The sequence below is a fragment of the Zingiber officinale genome, chromosome 6B (assembly GCF_018446385.1).
Source record: "Zingiber officinale cultivar Zhangliang chromosome 6B, Zo_v1.1, whole genome shotgun sequence".
Classification (NCBI taxonomy): Eukaryota; Viridiplantae; Streptophyta; class Magnoliopsida; order Zingiberales; family Zingiberaceae; genus Zingiber; species Zingiber officinale.
This window is the reverse complement of record NC_055996.1, coordinates 37,466,963-37,475,278: the sequence shown is the minus strand read 5'-3', so window position 1 is coordinate 37,475,278 and position 8,316 is coordinate 37,466,963.

Here is an 8,316-nt window from a genome sequence, read left to right as displayed (position 1 = left end):
CGAAAATCGCTAAACGGGACCGCCGAGAATTTTTACTCATAAAAATTGTAAAAATTGTAAGAAAAATTACAGAAATTTATAGAAATGATATAATTTAGAATTATGTATTATTTTGTGATGGTCATGGCCCAAAAGACCCAATTATATTGGAGAAATTGTGTTGTAATTCGTAATACGGCCTGCGTGCCGTCATGTGTTTGTGTGTGTTGTACTTGATTCGTGACCTGCGCGTCGTGCCTTCCTCTATTTTATATTCCTGTTGTAAAATAATTTTTAGACTCGAATGTAACTCGAGTTTCAAAATTGTAATGTACAAAATTGGAGCGGTGGAAGGTCCACTCGAGACGGAGTTACGAGGAGGGCGCGAGCAACACAAGGTGGTCAAAGGAAGGAGCTTGAGAAGCTGTTTGTTGGGATTTTCGGGCTGCGAAAACCGCTTTTCGCGTCACGGAAACCCCGAATCTCCCTAGCCAACGGATCCGTGCAAAGAATAAAATTTGAAAAACTTACGAGTACGAGTTTCAAACTCTAGATCTACAGTAGATAAGAGTATTACCCTTGTAGCGAAGCCCTTCGCGTTCCAGCTCGTCCAAACGGAGCCGGATCTCGAAGTTGTCAATGTAGACAACTCTCTATACGTATCCACACGAACACGAAGATGGAAAAATCACACAAAAAGGTGTGGTAGCACCTTTTATGATTCGGCCAAGTTGAGGAGGAGAGGGAGAGGGAGAGCTAGAGGAAGGAGATGAAGTCAATTGCCTTGAATGAAATGAATCAAATTCATTCCCCATAAGTGGCCGGCCACCTTCACAAGGTGTAACCCCCATCCTCATTAAATGTAGCCATTAAAGAGAATAGCTTTGTAACCCCCATGAGGTGTCACACTTTGATGATGTGGCACATCATCATTAGTCCTCCTAATGCCAAATCACTAATGATGTGGCAAATAGTCAAGTAAAACTTGACTCTTCCTCTTCCTCTCAAGTCAAGTCAAACATGACTTAATCTCACTCATGGTTGATCTAATCCAACCATTTAATTCAAGCTAATTTAATATAATGAATTTAATTCATTTAATTAAATTTATTCAATGAGTCATAATCCAAATTAGACTCATTGAACACATGAATTAACTTGAGTCCAACTCAATTAGCCCAATTAAGATTACTCTTAATCCAATTTGATTCATCAAATGAATCTAATCCTCTTAGTTCATCATATGAACCTAATCTCCATCTAATTGCCCTTAGTGTGTGACCCTATAGGTTCTTGTAACATTGGCAATGCCCTAAACCCATTTAGGAGCATAAGTAATGAGCGGTATCTAGAAACACATCATTACTACCCAAGTTACAAGAATGTTGAGTTCCAACATCACCTTGTGACTGCTAATTATGACTCCTCACAAAATATGACAAGTGTCCTTCTATCCTAGACATCTAGATTGATCAATGTGAGGCATAGACCGTGTCATCCTCTGATCAATCTAAATCCTGAACTCCAAGTAGACTCACTAAATCAAATGACCTCAATATCTCATATTGACTCATTTAAGTATGGCCATGCACTTCGTGGTCTCACTCTATCAAGAATACCGATGTCTCTCCCGTCATATAGGAGGGATAGATCCCATATACATTCCTCACATCCCTCCGCATAATTTGTTACATACCCAGTAATCGCCTTTATAGTCCACCCAGTTACGGGGTGACGTTTGATGAAACCAAAGTACATAACTCCTTATGTAGGGAACAATGGTGACTTCAGGTCTAAGGACTAGTAGTCATACTATTAGCCACATGAGAAAGTATATGACACTCATATAACGATCCATGATACTTTCTCATGGCGGGTCATTCAGTATACATTCTATAATGTATACCCATGTGTCAACTTGATATCTCTATATCCATGACTTGTGAGATCAAGTCATCGAGTTGACCTACATGCTAGTCTTATTGCATTAACATTGTCCCTGAATGTTAATACTCGACTAGGAATGATTAAGAGTAGTGTTCCCTATATCATCTCACTATCGGTTCAACTAACCGATTGATATAGGTGAGAACCTTCTACTCAAGGACGCTATTATACTTAGTTTATTTGGCACCAATACAAGTAAGTATAATAACCAAAACAAATTCCTTTTATTTATATAGAATATGATACAACAAGTCCATAATACAATCATCAAATGATTGGCTCTAGGGCTCTAGCGAACAATCTCCCACTAGCACTAGTGCCAATCAGTGTAGGCTCTAAGTCCCAATGACCTAGTGTGACCATCATGCTTCCTCTGTGCCAAAGCCTTGGTCAAGGGATCTACGATGTTAGCCTCTATGGGTACTCTGTAAATCTTCACATCTCCTCTCTCGATAATCTCTCGAATGAGATGGAAGCGCCGTAGTATGAGTTTGGTCCGGTGGTGTGAGCGAGGTTCCTTCGCCTGTGCTATAGCTCCATTGTTGTCACAATAGAGCTCAATGGGGTCAGTGATACTGGGAACACCCCAAGTTCAGTGATGAACTTGTGGATCCAAACTGCCTTCTTTGCTGCCTCTGATGCAGCAATGTACTCGGCCTCTGTCGTAGAATCAGTTATTGTGTCCTGTTTCGAACTCTTCCAGCCCACAACTCCACCATTAATGCAAAATATGAATCCTGACTGCATTCGATAATCATCCTGGTCGGTCTGGAAGCTAGCATCACTGTAACCTTTTACAGCTAGCTCATCATTGCCTCCATATATCAAGAAATATTCTTTAGTCCTTCTTAAGTACTTAAGAATATTCTTGACCGCTATCCAGTGACTTTCACCTGGATCTAACTGGTATCTGCTCATCATGCTCAAAGCATACGAGACATCAGGTCAAGTACATAGCATGGCGTACATGATAGATCCTATGGCTGAGGCGTAAGGGATCTGATCCATGCGGTCTCTCTCCTCTCTAGAAGAGGGACCTTGAGTCTTCGAAAGACTCACGCCATGTGACATCGGTAGAAATCCCTTCTTGGAGTTCTGCATGGCAAATTGTAGGAGTACCTTGTCAATATATGTACTCTGACTTAGGCCAAGCAATCTCTTAGATCTATCTCTATAGATCTGTATCCCTAAAATGTGGGATGCTTCACCTAAGTCCTTCATTGAGAAGCATGTCCCTAGCCAAGTCTTGATAGACTGTAGCAAAGGGATGTCTTTCCCAATCAGCAGTATGTCATCCACATACAATATGAGGAAGACAACTATGTCCCCTACAACCTTCTTGTAGACACAAGGTTCATCTTCATTCTTGATGAAACCAAATTGTTTGATTGCATCATCGAATCAAAGATTCCAGCTCCGAGAAGCTTACTTTAGTCCATAAATGGACCTATGCAGCTTGCATACTCTGCTAGTATGCTTTGGATCTACAAAACCCTCAGGTTGTGTCATGTATACATCCTCGAGTAGGTTTCCATTTAGAAACGCGGTTTTGACATCCATCTGCCAGATCTCGTAATCGTGGTAAGCTGCAATAGCAAGCATGATCAGAATGGACTTAAACATCGCTACTGGTGAAAAGGTTTCATCATAGTCAATACCATGAATCTGCTTGAAACCTTTAGCTACCAAGCAACCCTTATAGATAAGTCCATCCATGTCAGTCTTTCTCTTAAAGACCCACTTACACCCTATGGGTTTTACCCCTTCAGGTGGATCAACCAAAGTCCATACTTGGTTGGTGTACATAGATTTCATTTCGGATCTCATGGCTTCTCAGAATCTGGTCTCATCACAGCTTCCTGATAGGTGGTAGGCTCATCCTCTATGAGCACAACGTCATCATGGTCAGACAAGAGAAATGAGTATCTCTCAGGCTGACGACGTACCTTATCAGACCTGCGAAGAGGTATGTCTACATGAACTGGTTATTGTTCCTCAACTCTTTGTGGAACAACATCATCCACAACACTTTGTGGTTCCAGTTCAACTTCCATCGTGGCTTCAGTGCTAGGATCCGCATCTTGAACTTCTTCAAGATCGAATGTACTCTCACTAGTCTTTCTAGAAACAAAGTCCCTTTCTAGAAAGACTCCAGTCTTTGCCACAACTATCTTGTGCTGACTGGGAATGTAGAAGTAATATCCCTTAGTTTCCTTGGAATATCTTATAAAGTAGCACTTGTCAGATTTGGCTCCTAATTTATCTGAGACTTGAAGTCTAACATAGGCCTCACATCCCCAAATCCTCATGAAAGACACTTGGGCATCTCTCCCAGTCCATATCCTATATGGTGTCTTAATCACGGCCTTGGATGGAACTCGTTTGAGTATAAAAGCTGCCGTGTCTAGAGCATAGCCCCAAAGGAATGTCGGAAGATCTGTGTGACTCATCATAGATCGTACCATATCTAATAGAGTACGATTCCTCCTTTCGGATATACCATTCCACTGTGGTGTTCCAGGAGGAGTGAGTTGGGATAGAATCCCACACTTAGCTAGATAGTCACGAAACTCATGTCTAAGGTATTCTCCACCTCGATCTGATCGAAGTATCTTAATACTCTTGCCAAGCTAGTTCTGTACTTCATTCTTGAATTCTTTGAACTTTTCAAAGGATTCAGATTTATGTGTCATCAAGTACACATAACCATATCTACTGAAGTAATCAGTAAATGTGATGAAGTACCTATAACCGACTCTAGCAGCGACATTGAAAGGGCCACATACATCACTATGTATGAGTCCTAACAAATTAATCGCTCTTTCACTGTGCCCACTAAAAGGAGTCTTGGTCATCTTGCCTAGTAAGCATGACTCGCACGTCTCATAAGATTCAAAATCAAATGAGTCCAGCAAACCATCCTTATGGAGCTAGGATAAGCACTTGTCATTTATATGACCTAAGCGACAGTGCCGGAGATAGGTTTGGTTCAGGTCATTTGACTTGAACCTCTTGGTATTTATGTTATAGATAGGGCTTTCAAGGTCTAGAATATAGAGTCTGTTTATCAGAGGTTCACTACAATAGAACATATCGTTTAAATAGACGGAACAACATTTGTTCTTTATTGTAAACGAGAAACCTTTCTTGTCCAAACAAGAAACTGATATAATGTTCTTAGTTAATGCAAGCACATAACAACAATCAACTAACTCTAGTACAAGCCCAGAGGGCAGAGATAGAAAGTAAGTCCCTATAACAACAGCAGCAGCTCGTGCTCTATTGCCTACTCGTAGGTCCACCTCGCCCTTTGTCAATGCCCTGCTATTTCTCAGCGCCTGCACATCAGTATAAATGTGAGAAGCACATCCAGTATCTAATACCCATGATGTAGAAATAGATAGATTGACTTCTATAACATATATACCTGAAGTTGAAGTCTCACTTCGCTTCTTCTTAAGATCCTCCAAGTATACCTTGCAGTTCCTCTTCCAGTGCCTGGTCTGACCGCAATGAAAGCAGGTAGCATCCTTGGCGACCCCTCCTTTACGCTTCAGTGCCTTGCCTTTGTCCTTGGCTTGGGACTTTCCCTTGCCTTTGGGCTTACCCTTGCCCTTATGTTTTTGAACCATCAGAACAGTGTTGGGCTTAGCCTTCTTAAGGTTCAGCTCAGCAGTTCTCAACATGCTAAGCAGCTCAGGCAGTGGCTTGTCAATCTCATTCATGTTGTAGTTTAGAACGAACTGACTATAGCTATCCGACAAGGATTACAATATCAGGTCAGTTGCCAGCTCTTGGCCAAGTGGGAACCCCACCAACCTTTGTAGGTTCTTTATGTACCCAATCATTTTGAGTACATATGGGTCTACAGGACCCCCGCCTGACATCTTGCACTGAAACAGTGCCCTTGAGATCTCAAATCTCTCATGCCTCGCTTGACCTTGATACAGTTGACGAAGATGTTCAACCATATCGTAAGCGCCCATTAACTCGTGTTGCTTCTGAAGCTCAGAGTTCATGGTCGTGAGCATTAGACAAGACACATCTAATGCGTCATCTTGATGCTTCTTGAAAGAATCTCGGTCAGCTCACGGGGCAGTGGTAGGAGGAGCCTCCGGAATGGGCTACTCCAGAACGTGCAGTTTACGTTCTTGGGTGAGAACTATTCTCAAGTTCCTGTACCAATCCAGGAAGTTTGCTCCGTTGAGCTTGTCCTTCTCAAGAACAGTTCACAGGGAGAAAGTGTTCGTATTTGACGTCATGGTTATCTACAACAGAAAAATGCAGAAAATAAATATCATATTCTTTAAATCATTTAATTAGGCCTTTAACTAAATGATGCTCCCACTGAATTCTATAATTCATGTAGGACAAGATCCATATCATACTAACCCTTGAGTTAGCTTTGGTTAATATGCCCAAGACTTAATATGATCGGTAGGTAACTAATTACCAATTACATCTCTATGCAACTTTTGTTTATAGGATCAAAATCCGCATTTATATTAAAACTCGAGTTAGCTTTGGCTAATACGCCCAAGAGTTAATATAAACGTGATTTTGACCTATCTACCAACCATTGGATAATGCCTATAGTTAAACTCGATCCAATTGAGTTAACTAGTTACTCAATCTAATTGAGTTGTACTCACCCATGCGTTGATAGGCGGGACCAAGATTGTCCCTCCGTACCCTACCAAGATAGTATGTGTTGCTCTGCTTTGGCAGATTCAACAACAACATGCGATCGAGGTAGTGGTAGGTATCACGGCATGGTAGGCATTACGAGTTGTCGCAATTTAGATCTAATCTAAATGATGATGCGTATCATATACTCGATAGATCTAATCTAATCGAAGGGTGCATCATGTCACGACTTAGATCTAATCTAATCGTTAGGCACTAATTAATTACTTAATTAACTAGCATGCATCACATACACACAAAAGCAATTAATTAAATAATTTTGTGATTATGTCATGGCCCTACTACGATCTTCTCAAGCCAATGAGAAGATCGGATGGTCAACAGCTTCTCAAGCGCCTTCCTTTTGACCACCTTGTGTTGCTCGCGCCTTCCTCGTAACTCCGTCTTGAGTGGACCTTCCACCGCTTCAAAATTTACATTACATTTTGAAACTCGAGTTACATTCGAGTCTAAATCTAATTTACAACCAGAATATAAATAGGGAGGCACGACGCGCAGGTCGTGTATCAAATACAGCACACACAAACACATGACGCCACGTAGACCGTATTATAAATTACAACACAAATCCAATCATATTGAGTCTTTTTGGGTCATGACTATCACAAAAACAATATATAATTATAAATTATATATTTTTCATAATTTTCTGTAATTTTTCATAAATTTTACAATTTTTATGAGTAAATTTTTCCCGACGGTCCCGATTAGCGATTTCGGTTGCAATCGCGGAGCAAATCCCCTAGCGGGGTTAGGGGCAGTACCCCTACCCGCGATCTAACCATCGTGAGTTGCTCCTAAGCGATCCTACAACACCTTATCCCATTGTCCCAAAAAGTTTTGGGTCGAAACATTGCCGTAACGGAAAAATCTTCTCGGTAGTCGAAGCCTACAAGTGTTTAAACACTTGTGCTTCGCTTCTACGAGAAAAATACCCTTTAAAACTATAAAAATCATGAAATTACAGAATCTTTATTTTTCATAAAAACCAAAATAATCTCGTACACGCCTTCGTACGTGGCTCTGATACCACTGTTGGGATTTTCGGGCCGCGAAAACCGCTTTTCACGTCGCGGAAACCCCGAATCTCCCTAGCCAAAGGATCCGTGCGGAGAATAAAATTCAAAAAACTTACGAGTATGAGTTTCAAACTCTAGATCTATAGTAGATAAGAGTATTACCCTTGTAGCGAAGCCCTTCGCATTCCCGCTCGTCCAAATGGTGCTGGATCTCGAAGTTGTCAACGTAGACAACTCTCTGTACGTATCCACACGAATACGTAGATGGAAAAATCACACAAAAAGGTGTGCTAGCACCTTTTGATGATTCGGCCAAGTTGAGGAGGAGAGAGAGAGGGAGAGCTAGAGGAAGGAGATGAAGTCAATTGCCTTGAATGAAATGAATCCAATTCATTCCCCATAAGTGGCCGACCACCTTCACAAGGTGTAACCCCCATCCTCATTAAATGTAGCCATTAAAGAGAATAGCTTTGTAACCCCCATGAGGTGGCACACTTTGATGATGTGGCACATCATCATTAGTCCTCCTAATGCCAAATCACTGATGATGTGGCAAATAGTCAAGTCAAACTTGACTCTTCTTCTTCCTCTCAAGTCAAGTCAAACTTGACTTAATCTCTCTCATGGTTGATCTAATCCAACCATTTAATTCAAGCCAATTTAA